The following is a 17645-nucleotide window of genomic DNA, read 5'->3' on the forward strand; positions in this document are numbered from 1 at the left end:
GGAAAAAGTAAGTCTACTACTTGTTTCCAGAGTAGAAATCTTATTTATTTACTTAACAAATGTATATATTTGAGAGATGAGGTCTTGCTATTTAGCCCAGGCTGCTCTTGAACTGTTGGCCTCAAGCAATCTTCCCTCTTGGCCTCTCAAAGTGCTGAGAGATACCAAAAACATTTTTCTTTTTTACCTTATTTAAAAATATTTCTTTATTTTTATTTGTAAAGTTTTGAAAGCACAGAAAAGTATCAGGAAATAAATAAACATGACTCATGGTTCTATCATTGTTAATATTTGGAATATTTTCTTCAAGTTTTTTCTTATACACTTTTTTTCTACGTGATTGGACTCAAACTATAAATGCCTTTGTTCACCTTGACACAGTATTTCCTTATGCCATTAAAATTTATTAACATTAATTTGTTGGTTGAATACTATTCCATTTTGAGAAGCTGTCATGATTTACTTAACTACTCCCTTGGTGTCAGACAGTTGAGTTTGTTCTGATGCATGTTTATGATTTACTCTTTTATATAAAAATGTCTACAGAATTTTCATTTCAGATTATTTTCTTAAGATAGATTCCTAGAAGTAATAATTGCATTACTGCATCAAAAAGTATGAACACTTTTAAGGCTCTTGATGGTAAATGTGCCGAACTGCTTTCCAGAAAGTCTGTGCCACTTTATGAATGATTCTATCAATTTTGTACAAGAATGCCCTTGTAACTGCCCTCTGGTCAGCTTTCAGCACTTGCCAAAGATCTTGACCAATTTAGTACATAAAAATGGCATCTTGTTTTTAGCTTTCCCTTCAAGCTTATTCAACATCAATCAAAGTTTGGTGTAATTCAGTTTGTTGGGGGCCTATTATCTGTAAGTTTGCATACTAGATGCTAAAATGCCACAGTGAATAGAAAGAGGAAAAAGACATGTTGTCCCCAGGGAACTCAAAGTATAGGAATAGCATTGCCTAATAAGTACCGAACAGGTGCCATTTGTCAGGCATTATGTAAGCACTTTACATAAAACATTATTTAATTTTTACATTAGCTATTTGAAAGAAGAAGCGTTACCTGTATGAATAGTAGTCTCCTTTTCTGTATCAGTCGGCAGTTCCTAAATGCCAATGTGATAAGCATCAGCTGACACACTGAGCTGGCAATGCCCTGGTCCTCTGGCCTGACCCTCAGAAATTTGGGGTGATGACTCAGGAATCTGCTTTTAACAAGTGCCCCTGTGATTCTGATGCATATGGTTGGCAGTCTCACCTTTAGGCACATCCGTATAAATATTTATTATGGATTGGAAATAGGGGCTATATGATCATTGAGCAAGGAATTATTTTCTCATAATGGCCAGATAACTCATTATCTAGTGGGTAAAGCTGTTTCAACTGTTTCCAGGGCTTAGTTTATGTGGGAGACTCCAGCTTTTTACACTCTTGACTTTTCAGTTACCAATAAGGAGGTTTCCCCCAAGAGAAACAGTAACTGCTGTAAAGGTAAATACATGGCAGTCACACCCAGTAAGGAGTAGCTCTGAACACATTTGGACTACGCACATTTGTACATCCGTGCAACCCCTCTTGACATATCCCCCAGCAAAGACCTTCATGTCATCCATCTTTTCTCAGCTTTAGACAATGGCCAAACCATGTCAACTGAACAAATATAATGAGTCCCTGCAGCCTGGATGCTGTTGAGATACAAAGTAGATCCAACTCTGTTTTTGCCTCAAGGAGCTCACATTCTAGTGGGAGAAGCATACGTTTAATTCAGCTAACTCAACCACAAATGTTACACAGAAGACAAAGTGATCTAGGTGAATTCTATCAACATTTTCCTTCCTTCCTTCCTTCCTTCCTTCCTTCCTTCCTTCCTTCCTTCCTTCCTTCCTTCCTTCCTTCCTTCCTTCCTTCCTTCCTTCCCTTCCCTTCCCTTCCCTTCCCTTCCCTTCCTTCCTTTCCCTTCTTCCTTCCTTCTTTCCTTCCTTCCTTCCCCTTCCTTCCCTCCATCCCTCTATTCCTTCTTTCCTTCCTTCCTTCCTTCCTTCCTTCCTTCCTTCCTTCCTTCCTTCCTTCCTCCTTCCTTCCCCTCCCTCCCTTCCTTCCTTCCTTCCCTCCCTGCCTCCCTCCCTCACTTATTGAGCCCTTATTGTGTTCAAGTCCCTGTGCTAGGTATTAGTACACAAAGAACAGTTCTATGTCTCAGTATCTGGTGGGGACAGGGTTCAATGGGCTAGTGGTTTGACACCAGTATATGCAAGGTGCTGTGAGAACATAGAAGCAGCTACGACCCACTCCTGGACGGCTTCATTGAAAAAGTGCTAACTGAAAGGAATCTTGATGGATGAATAGAAGTTTAACAACAATTCCAGATAAGGCAAAGGAGACAATGTACAAAGGTACTGAGATGTAAAGAGACAAAACACATTCCATTTGGGGAACTGAATGTACCTTGGCAAAGCTGGAGTACAGGGTGTATATAAGTGTGTGGTGGGGTGGGACGAGGAGAACAGAGAGTTGAGGCTGAAAAGATATTGTAGGGAAGATTAGGAAGAACTTTATGTGCTGTTCTAAAGAGATGTAAAGATTTTAAGTATGCGCCTAACCATCCTGGTTTGCCTGAACTTCCTGGACGTTAGCATTGAAATCGCAACATCCTGAGAAACCCCTCAGGCAAACCAGGACAGCTGGTGACTAGTAGGTAAGTGAAATCAGATGTCTGTTTTGGGAAGATCACTCCGCAGCAGTGTGGACAACCTCAGGCAGAGATGGAACTGAACCCATTGACTCTTGCAGTGATTCTGCTGAGAATACAGGTTGAACCAAGAAGGCAGTGGTATTATGGATGGAGCAAAGGAAACCAATTTGAGAAATATCTAGAAGACAATCAATAGACCTTGGACTCATCAGCTGTTCAGGGAACGTGAGGAGAATATTATATGTGCTGCTGAAGCGAGCACAAGGAACATGGGGAGAATATTAAAGGGAATGTCCAGATTTCTGAATTGTACCACTGGGTGTGTAACTGTGGTGCTGATGGTAATTCAGACACAGAGGAGGGCGCAGGTAATGAGTTTGGTTTTGAACCTGTAACTGGTTCTGACTGAGGAGGTTTCACAAAGTTACATTTGAGTAGTACTTTTAAAGATTGCTAAAGTTTTTTTCCCTAGGAGAAAAGCAACGAGGTTGAGACAGGATTTGAGAAACAAAAATAAAAGCAAAAACAAACAAACAAAAAACCCCACTTGGATAAAGGCACAGGGGTGAGAAAGCAGAGGGCAAGCTTCCCTAGGAACGGTGAGTAGTCATAGGACATATTCATTTTAGGTGCCACTTTGCCCAATTTGACACTGACTAAACTGAGGAAAATGAGAGAAGGGAAAGGTATTTTGTTGCTACAAATGCAGGATAAGGAAGAACAACCCAACTGGGGTGCCATGGGTGGCCCTGGAGTGCTTATAGGAGAGTTAAGATATGGGTCCCTTCCCGCTTCAAACAGAGTACTGAGCATTTGCCTAATCAGCACTGAGCAGATTTTTCTATGGGTGCTATTATATGAAAAAGATTTCAAAGCACTGTGCTAAGGAAATCTCTTGTTTGGTTTAGAGCCAAACTTAAATTGATGTAAAATTATAACTAAATTTTTATTAGAATATAAAGTAACAAAACAAAAATAAAGCTCCTTATAAACAAAAAATTTGGCTACTATGACTATTCCTCTGTGGGATAAATATAATGATTCCTAAACAAACAAATGAATAAACAAATCATGAAAAGAAAGCAGCGCTCTTGTTTTTGGGTAACATCTGAAATTGGTGGGAAGTGCCGTTATTAGTGTATCAGCACTGTTGCCCAATGACGACTGACCCTTCCATAAATCATCATCATGAAAAAGGGAAGGAGCTGGATTAAAACAAATGGCAAAATTTCAGTGATAATTATATGAGATGTCTGATATTTCACCCCTTTCTTTTGTTGTGAAATACATTCTTGTTATATGTTATATATAGTGTATATATTAGTATTATATGGTATGCCTATATAAAAGTATGTAAAATATTTATGTACAACTTAATGGATAATTATAAGTTGAACACACTAATTAACATCTAGTTTAGGAAGTAGAATAATAGAATAATGCCAAGTCAATTTTTTTTTTTTTTGAAATGGAGTCTTGCTCTGTTTCCCAGGCTGGATTGCAGTGGTGTGATCTCGGCTCACTGCAACCTCCGCATCCTGGGTTCAAGCGATTCTCCTGCCTCAGCCTCCTGAGTAGCTGGGATTACAGGCATGTGCCACCACGCCTGTCTGATTTTTGTATTTTTAGTAGAGACAGGGTTTCACCATGTTAGCCAGGATGGTCTCGATCTCCTGACCTCATGATCTGCCTGCCTCAGCCTCCCAAAGTGCTGGGATTGCAGGTGTGAGCCACCGTGCCCGGCCCTGCCAAGTCAATTTTTAAAGGCCAGTTGTAGAGGATATCGGTAGATCCATTGGTGATATTTGAATATGGTTTGGGTATTAGAAGAGCTAAAAACTCTCTGACCTGGAAAAATGGAGACCATTGAATAAAAAAGCAGATTGTAAAATAACATGTATGGCATGGTTTCATTTTGGTAGAAGAAAAATTATATTCAATGAGTTGTTAATTGTGGTGATCTCTGGGTGTGGTAATATAAAGTTTTTATTTGTATTTTTATTTTCTGATTTGTAAAATGTGCATGGATTGCTTCTGTAGTAATAAAAGCTTTAAAAAATCCCCCTGAGATAACATTATAATTATCTTGCCCAGCATTTAATGTCTTGAATTTCCCCTGCATCAGCTGGGTATGGCATCCCAGGGTATTTGAAAAAGGTAAAAATTATGGTCTTCCTTATGCCCCACTATTCTCCCAAACAATTTTCCTTTCTTATCAAGTCATTCATTTCCTCTTTACATATTCTAATGTCACCATTCCCACTTCTGTCCATTGGCTTGAAATTCTCTAGCGTATCCAGGGCCCCTTTTCTGTCAGTTAAAACCTGAGTCATGCATCATGGCTTGATGGTGCCATCTTAAGAATTTCAAGAAACCTTCCGCAAGGCTGTGCTTGAATCTAAATATACTCATAGAAATGAATCAAATAGTCTTCACACACTGGATAATTCTGATGCTCAGTTGATCAATATGGCACAGTAGTCAGAGTCACAGGGTGGCAGGCCAGCTCCCATTCCCGGGGCCAAGCATGGAGGTTCCTGCATGTGATATGCTCCTTCTCCCAGAGGACACTCTGACAGTTCTTAAGCAGGTAGTCTGCACAACATGCACCAATTTGCACAAATGGTGCAACAGAAACCATTTTTTATTTTTCTTTAAAGGAATATTGAATCCTGAGTGAGAACGACATGGACAGCTTTGAAGTGAAGGCAGGCATCTCAATGGACGAGAGTTATGACCTTAGATATGCATCTGTAAGGGGGTTGCAAGCTGTGACATGTGTGATGTTCAGAAGGTTCCTATTGCTATAAGAACTGCAGGTAGTTCTGTAGAGAAATACCTGTAGAGAGCGACTCAAGGGATCATATAATTCAACCCTCTCTCTTACAGATGGACAGACAGGCCCAGACAGGGTGTATTAGTCCAATTTCACACTGCTATACACAACTTCCCGAGACTGGATAATTTATAAAGAAAAGAGGTTTAATTGACTCACAGCTCCACATGGTCGGGGAGGCCTTGGGAAACTTATAATTGTGATGGAAGGTGAAGGGGAAGCAAGGCATGTCTTAACATGGCAGCAGGAAGGCGGGGCATGGGGGAGGGCAAGTGCCTTTTTTTTTGATATGGAGCCTCACTCTGTTGCCCAGGCTGGAGTGCAGTGTCACGATCTCAGCTCACTGCAACCTCTGCCTCCTAGGCTCAAGTGATTCTTATGCCTCAGCTTCCCAAGTAGCTGGGATTACAGGCATGTGCCACCGTGCCCAGCTAATTTTTGTATTTTCAGTAGAGATGGGGTTTCACCACATTGCCCAGACTAGTCTTGAACTCCTGACCTCAGTTGATCTGCCCTCGTTGGCCCCCTAAAGTGCTGGGATTACAGGCATGAGCCACTGCACCCAGTCAGGAAGTGCCACACTTTTTTTTTTTTTTTTTTTTTTGATTATACTTTAAGTTCTAGGAAACCATCATTCTCAGCAAACTATTGCAAGAACAGAAAACCAAACACCGCATGCTCTCACTCATAGGTGGGAATTGAACAATGAAGTGCCACACTTTTAAACCATCAGATCTTGTGATAACTCACTCACTATCACAAGACAGTATAAGGGAAACTGTCCTCATGATCCAATCACCTCCCACCAGGTCCCTCCCTCCACTTGTGGTGATTACAATTCTAGATGAGATTTGGGTGGAGACACAGGGGAGCCAAACCATATCACAGGGGAAAGGGATTGTTTAACAGCAGCGGAGTTTAGATTAAATCCCAGCCTTTGCTTTTTTTGCTTTTTCCTATACCAGTGGTTGCAATGCTGTGGGGTGCAACTCTTGATGTCTTAAGAGTTATTGCTACGGGTCCAACGACTCATATGACCAACAAGCATTGATGTGATCTCTATAAGTGAAAGTGGATCTCAATCATTTGAGAGTACATAGCATTTTTTTGAAGTGCCACAAAAATGTGCAAAAATTATACTCATCCTATTTAATAATGAAGTGAAACCTGTATGGTCATTGTCTAAGTCAGAAGACAGGACATTGCTATCATTCCAGAGGTTTCCCTGGAGCCCTCTCTAACTGAAGCCCATCTCTTTAAAGTAAAGTAACAAAGAATTTTAAAATAATAACAATATAATCTAATTCTTATATTCTTCCTTAGATGGAATCCTCACTATAAAATCTCAGCCATTCATTCACTCAGAAAATATTTGTTGGCCTACTATGTGCCAGGGATTCAGCAATCAACAAGACAAACTGAAGCTGTTCTGCTCTTTTGAAGCTTACATTCTAACAGATCGCAAAAACACAAACAAATAAGAAAAAATCAGATAGAGATAAGGGCTCATATAGATCTAAAATAGGGTGATGTGCTAGCGAGTGACTGGGTAGCTATTTTAGACTGCGTGGTCAGGGAGGCTGAGAGCTGACTTATATGGAGGGGCCAAACAAGTCTGGCTATCACTGAGAGGTTATTAATCAGTCTGAAGTCTAATTTCCCCCATAATAATAACAACTTATATTTGAATAACTGTTTTACAACTGTTATCCCATTTCATTCTCATAACAGTTTTGTGAGGTAGGCATTAGTATTCTTATTTTTTAGATATGGCAGTGACTTGTAGATAATAAAATTAATAAGTGGCAGAACCAGGATTTGAACTCAAGTGCTTTGTCTTTAAATATGTTGACTTTCTCCTGTGCTACCCTGGCTTGAGTCTTTACACTGTGCAGTAAATAGGCTGCCTAGACAGGGTGGTATTCCCAGATACTGACCTCTGTATGCTGTTACTGTCTTACACCTCTCAGATTTTGAGCTGTTTTTAATTCACAATACTTCTGATACTAAATATGTGAAGTTTTTCTCTTCCTGACACCAACCAGTTCTCCAGCTCTCTGGACACCAAATGGGTGTCCTACAATTTAATTTAATCTGCCATTAACTACTCAGAGTTAGTGTCAGTCTCCATAGGTTTAAGGGCTCAGTCCCACAAGACTGTCCTCATTCAGATGCCAGTCACAAGTATGGGTTCCCAGGTTACCCACACTTCTGTCTAATTTGGCTATTAAGTCGGGAGGTTCCCATACCACCACCCTTTCAGGTTCAATGATTTGTTAGAACTTTGGGAAACACTTTACTCATTGTCTTAGTTCATTTCATATTGCTATAATAGGATATCTGAAGCTGAGTACTTTATAAAGAAAAGAGGTTTATTTGGCTCATGATTCTGGTGACTGGAAAGTTCACAGTTGGCAGCCACATTCGGGGAGGGCTTCATGCTGCTTTGACTGGTGATGGAATGCAGAAGGGAAGTGTGTGTGAGAAAAAAAGATCATGGCAAGAGAAGAAGCAAGAAAGAGAAACTGAGGAAGCTAGTTTCTTTTTTAACAACCCACTCTTGTGGGAGCTAATGAGGGAGAGAACTCATCCCTCTGAGAGGGCATTAATCTATTTGTAATGGATCTGCTCCCTTGCACCAGACCTCCACCGCTAGGTTCCACCTCCCAACACAGCTGTATTGGAGGTCAGATTTCAAGGTGAGTTTTGGTGGGGACAAACCACATCCAAACCACAGCACTTACCATTATTGGCTTATTATGAAGGACACAAATGAATAACCAGATGAAGCCCTACATAGGGCGAGGTCTGGAAGACTCTCGGGCACAGGAGCTTTTGTCCTCATGGAGGGAGAGTACACACTACCCTCCTGGTAAATAGCTGTGTTTGTCAACTCTGAAGCTCTGTGAATACCATCATTTAGGGGATTTTATGGAGCTTTCCCCAGGCACAATTGATTAAATTATTGGCCATTGGCAATGGAACTCAGTCTCTAGCTCTTTTCCTTTCCCTAGAGGTCAGGGGGTGAAACTGAAAGTTCCAGTGATCTAAAGATATGGTTGATTCCTCTGACCACCAGCCCCCATCCTGAAGGTCACCTCATTAGCATGAACTCGAATATGGTTGAAAGGGGGTCATTTTGAATTTTTTTTTTTTTTTTTTTGAGACGGAGTTTCACTCTTGTTGCCCAGGCTGGAGTACAATGGCACGATCTCGGCTCACTGCAACCTCCACTTCCCAGGTTCAAGTGATTCTCCTGTCTCAGCTGCCTGAGTAGCTGGGATTACAGGCACCTGCCACTATGCCTGGCTAATTTTTGGAATTTTTAGTAGAGACGGGGTTTCTCCATGTTGGCCAGGCTGATCTCAAACTCCTGACCTCAGGGGATCCACCTGCCTCTGCCTCCCAAAGTGCTGGGATTACAGGCGTGAGCCACCCCACCTGGCTGAAAGGGGCTCATTTTGTATAACAAAATACACTCCTGTTATTCAGAACATTCCAAGGGTTTCAGTTGCTCTATGCCAGAAACTGGAGACAAAGACAAAATATTTATTTATTATTATACTAAAGACATCATCAGAAAGAGAAGTTTTAATTTCCTCATCACATGAGAGCCTAGAAAATCCCTCTTGCCCGAGATTACCAGACCAAAAGATTAGGATGATGCCTGTAGAAACCACTGTCTGGCTATTGGGTGGAGTCCCTCTTGCCTATTTTCTCTTACTCTATGGTTTGAAGCTTGTGAAAACCTGTTTAAGGGGAACCTATGAACCTGTCTGGGCAGCACATCCATTAGCTCAAATGTGGACAATCAACAAGTGTTCATGCACTGTCACTTGTGACACCTGCCAGATGAGAATATCAGAGAGCTAAGGAGGAGGAGGGAGTGTCTTCATGACAGGCAGCCTTGTTGGGTGAAAAGAATTTTAAATAAGAAGGACCTGGCTCTCTTACCAACTGGCTGGGTGACTGTGGGTACATTTCTTAACCTCCCCAAACCTTACCTTCCTTATTCTGATCCATGGCTGATACTACCTTCCTTAAAGGATTGTGAGAATTAAAGCAGCATATGGCAAAATATATATTTAGGGTGACTGGAACATAATACAAAGTTATTATTTACATAAAATGTAAGTTTTCATGAACTTCAACCCAAGTCTGTGTGGGCAGTTATCCACAGGGCAGGGTCTTACCTTCCTGCCTGCAGCTGACGGTGGGATAAGTTGCTTTTCTGTCAGCCAATCTGTGTGACAAGGAGGAGTTTCCATAGGCGGTAGCTGACAGCATACTGGGCTGAGAAAAGGAACCCTGATTAGTCAAAGGAAACTAAAGCTCCAAACACATCTGTTGAGCCTACTTCCATAATTAGACTGCTGTTCAGCTGCAATGGCCATAGGCAGTGGCCTCTGTTGCTAACGCTCTCTGTAAATGCTAACTTTAGGGTAATTATGAGGGATCCACCTGCTGATTGTGGAGGGGGAAAGATGGAGGTGCAGTTTTTTTTTTCTATTTTTCTATTTTATTATTATTATTTTTTACATGGAGTCTCGCTCTGTGGCCCAGGCTGGAGTGCAGTGGCACCATCTCAGCTCACTGCAACCCCTGCCTCCTGGGTTCACGCCATTCTCCTGCTTCAGCCTCCCAAGTGGCTGGGATTACAGGTGTGAGCCACCACACCCAGCTAATTTTTGTATTTTTAGTAGAGATGGGGTTTCACCATGTTGGCCAGGCTGGTCTCGAACTCCTGACCTCAGGTGATCTGCCCGCCTCGGCCTCCCAAAATGCTGGGATTACAGGCATGAGCCACCGCACTTGGCTGCAGGTGCAGTTTTTAAGGGTTCAGCAAACTTGGTTTCCAAAAGCCATAGCTAGAGTAGCATACACATCTTAGAATCCCAAAGTCCCAACCAAAGTTGTATTATCTAACCATAAACGATTAGGTTAATTGTAACATTAGAGTACATTGAACTCCTGTAAGGCAGTATCCTGACATTTTGTCCTTAAATATATTCCTTGTATAGTCTACCTTTGCTCAGGGCTAATTCCTCCACTTGGAGTGCCTTTCCTACGCTCCTTTCCTATCAAAATTCTACCAATTCTCTCCAAGTCAATTACAAATTATTATTCTTTTGGAACGTTTTTCCTATTAATTGTCTCAGTGGGCGATCTTCATCATTTGAAACTGATTTTTCCCTTGTGCTTTTCATATGGCATTTAATATTTTTTGCCCTTAATTATAGTTATTTTAAAATTCATCATCTCTTCTGTCAGCTCCTTGAGGGGGAAGATTTATGTCTCGCAGACATACCTTACCCATTGTCTTAGACATAGTAGGCAATTTGAATTGAAAACTGATGCAAAGATACTTGAAAGACTTCTTGCTGGAGGTGCAGCACAGAAGCATGTTAACAAATAGTGCCTTGGTTCTTGAGCCTGACACCTGGGCCAGGTGTTATTCTATTGTTTCCCATAGCAATTATGAGAAAGAAAGTGCGGCAAGAGAAACTGGGAGCCAATGACCAGAGAGGTGATATTCCAAAGCTGGGAATGAGAGAGAGGTGATATTCCAAAGCTGGGAATGAGAGAGAGGTGATATTCCAAAGCTGGGAATGAGAGAGAGGTGATATTCCAAAGCTGGGAATGAGAGAGCGGTGATATTCCAAAGCTGGGAATGAGAGAGAGGTGATATTCCAAAGCTGGGAATGAGAGAGCGGTGATATTCCAAAGCTGGGAATGAGAGAGAGGTGATATTCCAAAGCTGGGAAGAGAATTTGATTAAGTATCATCCCAACTATCTGCCAGCTATGGCCAGCTCACTTCATCCCTCAGGATCCCCTCAAGGGCCCCTCCAGTAACCACTGAATGGATGTAAACCTTGTTAATGGAAAATGGGCCTCAGCTGCACGCCAGTAGTCATTGTTGGATATTATTATTTTTTATTTTTAATAATAATAATAATAAATATATTTTTGCAAAGTAATGTGCAAGACTGGAAAGTCAGCACAATTCACACTCAAGTGATTGTGAACACACTTTTTGGTCTAGAGCAGGAGCCTGGAGAGCAGATATCTAACCAGTTTGTCCCTTCCAGGGCAGGCCCTTGGTTTGGCTCTGTTGAAGACAGAGAGATGTAAAACTCAGTCTTACCTTTAGCATCTTTTGAACTCTTGGAGACAGACTAAAAAGAGAAAGAAAAAGGAAAAATCCTAGCACTCATTCAAGAAACATAGACTTAGAGATTAACTTGATGTAATGCAAATGGTGTGACTAGTTTAACATTTCCTAATGACCAAAGGCACAGAGCAGCATCTGAGAGTTGCTATGTTTTCTCCTTCCTCCCCTCAGTGGACTGATTTTATTTTTAGTGTCCAAGGAGAGAATACAGTTAAATTTCTTGGGCTAGGAACAAGGAGAGTACGGGTTTATTAATTTCCCTTCACTGCTTCTCTCTTGCCCTTCATCCCTTCTTCCCTCCCTTTCCTACCTTTGCCTCCTTCCTTTCTTCTTTCCTTTAATATAGCCACTCATTTATATATTGATTGATTCAGCAAATATTTATTGAGTGCCCACTACATGCAGATAATGTATGTGATGCTGGGTAAACAACATTGGAAGAAAAAACTTGAATTGATCCTACTATGACATTAATTAAAGCCTAGTTGTAGGGGAGCAGAAAGGAGGAAACAGAAAAGCAAGCAAAAAATAGAAATTGCAGGCCAGGCGCAGGGGTTCACGCCTGTAATCCCAGCACTTTGGGAGGGTGAGGCGGGCGGATCACCTGAGGTCGGGAGTTCGAGACCAGCCTGGCCAACATGATGAAACCCTATCTCTACTAAAAACACAAAAATTAGCCGGCACAGTGGCGAGCACCTGTAATCCCAGCTACTCAGGAGGCTGAGGCAGAAGAATCACTGGAACCCAGGAGGTAGAGGCTGCAGTGAGCTGAGATTGCGCCACTGCACTCCAGCCTGGGTGACAGAGTCAGAGCAAGACTCCATCTCCAAAAAAAAAAAAAAAAAAAATACAAATTTCAAATTGTGAAAATTCTACAAAAGTATTATAAAAGGCATATGAGATTAGGGGCTAAATTACATAGGGTGGTTGGCTGAGACCTCTCTGAAAAGCACATATTTAAAGGAGACTGAAAGAATGAGAAATAGCAAGCCATGGGAAGACCATGAGGCAGGAAAGGGCTTGGTGAATTCAACAAAATGGAAGGAGTCCTCATGGCTGGTACAGTGTGATACAGAGGGAGAGTAGTCGAAGATGAAGTAGGAGAGGAAGGCAGGTGATAGACCACATGTGCAATCTGCTTTCTCTCTTAGTTCCCCAGTTTCCTCATCTGTGAAATGATTTGTTGGGCTACATTGCAACCACTACCTACTTTGTTGGTCATTTAGTATTAAGTGTCAATCCTCTTTTACCATGGGTTTCAAAATCAAAATATTGTAGTTCTTTGGGTGCCGAAGATGTCATCCTAGGCACTAGGACCTAGAGATCTGCCTAGTTTAGGTGGGAGGAAACAATAATGCCTAAGCAGGTTTTATCAATCTTGGCACTACTTTGGGCCAGATAATTTTTTGGAGGGAGGGGAATGTCCTCTGCATTGTAGGGTGCTTAGCAGCATTCCTGCCTCTGCCCACCAGATGCCAGAAGTAACTCACCCAATTGAGAATTGAGTGATCAAAAAATATCTCCAGACATTGCCAAACGTTCCCTGGGAGACAAACTCTCCCTTGGTTGAGAACCACTAGCTTACAGGGTGAGGCTGCAGCTCCAGTGAGCAGGTCTGGCATGAGATGTGCGATGGAACCTAACATATAGCCTCAGTGTTGGGGATAAAAGAAAGCAAGGCAGGAACCACAGACAGTAAGAGGGCACCTGCTCATTTAGAGGGGGCATCTGGTACTTGCTCTGGCTGGTTCTTTTTTCTTTTTTTCCCCTAAGACTTGAGGTGCTCACAGTTAGATTGTCCATAATCTTTGGTTCATGATGTACTCATATTATTTGCCCATGTTGTGTTGCATTAATTTGGTTAGCTACTTAATTAGTTCTTTATAATAATGTGCTGAACCCATCACCACAAACAAAAGCTAGGATTGGACAGTCATCTGCATGTAACGGTGTGGCCTCTCATTCCTCTTCCTTTCCCCAGCAGAGGCAGCTACTGTACTAAATCATGTGTTCATCATTCCCTCGCTTCCCTTCCTATATGGTTTTCTTTTATCTAGATATATCCCCCAAATAATTGAAATACTAGTTGTTTTCAACTTTATAAAAAGGTTATAATGCTATTACAATTCTTTGCACTGACTTTCTTCACTTCCTATTCCATTACTAAGAGTCATCCATATTGATGTGTGTTGCTGGAGCTCAACTGTTTGAAGTGCTGTATTAAATCTCATTGTGTGGACACACCACAGTATGTCTCACTCACTGGATGGCGTCTGGGTTATTTCCTGGGTTATATGATACATGTTTTTTTTTTTTTTTTTTTTTTTTTTTTTTTTTTTTTTTTTTTTTTTTTGCTTTCCAACTGATTATTGCAGTGCAAGAATGTGGGAACAATATTGTCACCATTTTAATGTATTTTAAGAAAAAAGTAGAAATCATAATTTTTATGTGAAAATAACTGGGGGACCAATTTAAAGTTTTTAGAAATTCTTAACAAGTAAACAAGAAACGAGTCTGCAGGACATTCCTTTTGAGCCTCCAGTTTAAGATTTCTAGATTAGGTCATTCATGTTGAGAAGTTTTCACCTGAATCTAGTAGTCAAATTAACTTCGAAGAAACTTAGAAAAACTTCCTTTAGTACTAAAGAGTGGCAAAGAAGAAACTGTACAGAGGCAGGAATTTTAATAGATGTTGGGGTGTGGCAAGCAGCAAGGTAAATCCATTTAAACGCATTCCTTTAAAACAGTTGGGTGTAGGGCCTGGAAATAACAGTGAAGGATTCTCTTAACACCCCAAATTCAGAAATAAGGGAAAAGAGATTATCTTCAGGGTAGTAAACTTTAAAAAATGGAAACTTTAAAGCTTTTCAAATATTTAATGAAGCCTATAGAGAAATGCAACATTTTCTTAAAGAGACAAACTGACTTCTAGGCCAAAAAGATTGGACTGTACTTCGATTAAAAGAATTAATGTGTTTAAAAAAGACATGTGCCAGTCAGGGTGGGAGATGGTCAAAGAAGACTCCAGAGTCTGTTTTAAGTACTATGCTTGCACATGGCTCTGTTAGCAGGTCAGTCATGACGGTGGAGATGGTGTCACTGGGGAGAGAATGCACTCTTCATACCAACCCATGTATTTGTCTGGTTAGTATGACAGCAGCATACATCTCTCTCTCTCTTGTTAATCCCAGTCTCTGAGATCTGCTTAAATGGATATGGAAGGCTGAGAACCACTCTCAGGACTAATAGGCCCCTAGGTGGTGACATTGCCCTCTGGTGCTTCTTTGGGACAGAAGTGTTCTGCTCCAGTGGACACCTCACCTGCATTTCCACCCACTTGTGTCTTCATACTTCTACATTCGTTAAGTGCTTACATGGTGTCAGGCCCTAAGTTCAAGTAGTGAGGGTAAACTCTGGAAGACAAGCCTTGATTCGATCTCATGAAACCTCTAGAGCAGGACCTTTTCTAGGCCGTGGGATCCTCCCTAAATATCCATGAAGATGTTTGTGTGTAAGTGTATATTTCTTTGAGGAGAGGGTCTACAGATACTGAGAAGGTTCTATTAGTTGAGACGGTTTAAAACATTGCTCCGAGGAGCAGAATTTGGCTTCTTGAGCATAGAAGCTCTGCAGGAGACAAGGCCTGGACACTTGGACCAAAGTTTAAGCCCTTAAAGATGCAAAGGATCTGGATGCCCATGGACAGAGGAAGAAGAATGTGTGGGTAGGGAAGGGATAAAGAAAGGGACAGTGTGCCAATCCATAATGCACATAGCCTGCCATGAACTTGACTATTCTTTTGACATTTTCCCAATAGTCCTTTTTTTTTTTTTTTTCCTAACTGATCCCTTTCTGTGGGAGGTAAGAATGGATGGAGTGCAGGGTAGCAAGGACAGTTCCCTCCAGCATACCCAGGGACATAGAAGGTACTCCATAAATGTAGGAAGGGAATTGCTATGGGATGATAGTAACAGCACTGTGCTGATTTTTGCAATTTTAAAACCAATATCTGTTAATAGTCCCTGCAATGCAATTCACTTCAACTTAGTACAATTCAGTGGCACATGCCTGCCATTTGGTGGACATGTAACAAACATTTGTTAAATTGAATGGAAATAAAAGAATAAAGAAGAGCATAGGAGTAGAAATGGCCAGCCCACATCACCTTCCACGTGCTGCAGAGGTCTAGACTGGAGGCCCAGTTTTGAGTTAGTTATGAGCTTTGTGGCTTGGGAAACTAATTTAATATTTTTCAACTAAATGGGAGAATATGTATCATATGCTTAGTGAAAGGCTATTAAGTGCCCAATAAATGTTAGCTGCTAGCACTGTTATCAATAATTTATTGTTAATAATCACTATTATTACTATTAAGGATATTATAGTAACTTTGAACTTTGGTTTTCTTAATGGAGAATTAAGATAATTTCTGTTTACTTTATCTTGACAGTAATCACAAAGACACTTTGGAAACTATAGACAGCCCTCACTGCATAGCCCATAAAAGAAAGCATGCTAATGAGGTTTTTGTTGTAGAACAGAGTAACTCAGGCATATTACATGGGGGCTCAACTGACTGGCAATATAAGGAAACTTTTAAATATAATATTTTAAAAAGATGAAAAAATGGCTGGGTCGGAAGGTAGAAGTTGATCTGTGCCAAAGTGTTGAAACAGAAAAAGCACATGGGAAAGAACAGTAGCTGGACTCAGGACAAGTAAGGCAATGAAGACTGGGACACTGCTCTGCGTGGGACTAAGAGAGCATTGCTGCCAGTGTGATGAGGGGACAGAGCCATTCCAGGCTTGGCATCTGGACAGCAATAGCTTGAGCTTGGAGCAGAAGAGTATTCATGTCAGAATCTACATTCTACTTTGCAAAATTAGTTAAGAGATCATTTCTGAGTTAATGAGAACATTTTATCGGTTATGCCAAATTTGGACAATGCCTAAGAAAGCCAGTCAGCACCTGTATGTGTTGCTAATAACAGAAAGGAACCTAATGTTTACACACAAAAGCAACCTTCAGCCAAGCATCACAGAACCTTTCCTGGCAATGTAATCTTTATCAGGTGAGATAGAGAAGTTGATAGAAGTTTTATGTTCCAGCTCCCTTGTTATCCTAAGAGACAATTCTAGCAAGAGCAGAACTATTGACACTAGGAATTCTTGTACTTAACTGCCAATAAACTGAGGGATAGAATTTCAGGTCTATTTCAGGGACTTAGTATGACCACACGCCCAGTAAGTGGCAGAGCTAGTCTCTGAACCCAAAGAGTCTTGGTCCAGAGAATGTGCTTTTAACCAGGACACTCTACTACCTCTCAATTTTAGCCATCATAACCAGTATAAAGTATACCCATGACTTTGTGGGATAAAGCTGTGGGACTAAGACCATAAACTTCAGGGGCCATTTTCTATTCTATCTCAGAATTTCCTTGGAAGGAAGACGTCTGTCTAGAGTATACATTTATTAGAGGTGAGACTCTTGTCTTGTATGTATCCTCTGGGGTCTAATAATATCCTCTCATGATGCATCAGTGCTCAGTAGAATGAGTTGAAGTAAACCAAATAGTCCCTCTGGTGTTTTTCCCCTTGACATAAAATTGTTTGTTACTGAATGAGGAAGGAACGTGGGAAGGCACAACTCTACCCCGAACTCCCAAGGGCAGCCTAGCCTTTGCTTGTTAATCCTCTTATGGCCAAATACTTTCACCCAATCCTGACTCAGATCTCAAGGCCTGGTTCTTTTCTCTCCCTCTCCTGTGTCTGCTGATGCCAGCCAAGGGAATCTCTTGGTACTGCCGTCGGCTAGCCGGCTGACAGACCTGGGTTGGAGTCTTAGCAGTGGGACATTCTAGCTGTGTGACCTCGGGCAGGTCATCCCATTCCGCCACTCTAAGCTGAGTCTCACCATGTATGAAATGAGGATAAT

General features: G+C 41.2%; 1 protein-coding gene across 4 annotated transcripts in view; it reads left to right on the forward strand.

Annotated features, from left to right (window-relative positions):
* The window catches only part of ATP13A4 (ATPase 13A4), a 156579-nt gene that overhangs the window by 24144 nt on the left and 114790 nt on the right, over nucleotides 1–17645 (forward strand). The window lies entirely within an intron of this gene.

This window comes from Rhinopithecus roxellana, chromosome 1, assembly GCF_007565055.1.
Source record: "Rhinopithecus roxellana isolate Shanxi Qingling chromosome 1, ASM756505v1, whole genome shotgun sequence".
Classification (NCBI taxonomy): Eukaryota; Metazoa; Chordata; class Mammalia; order Primates; family Cercopithecidae; genus Rhinopithecus; species Rhinopithecus roxellana.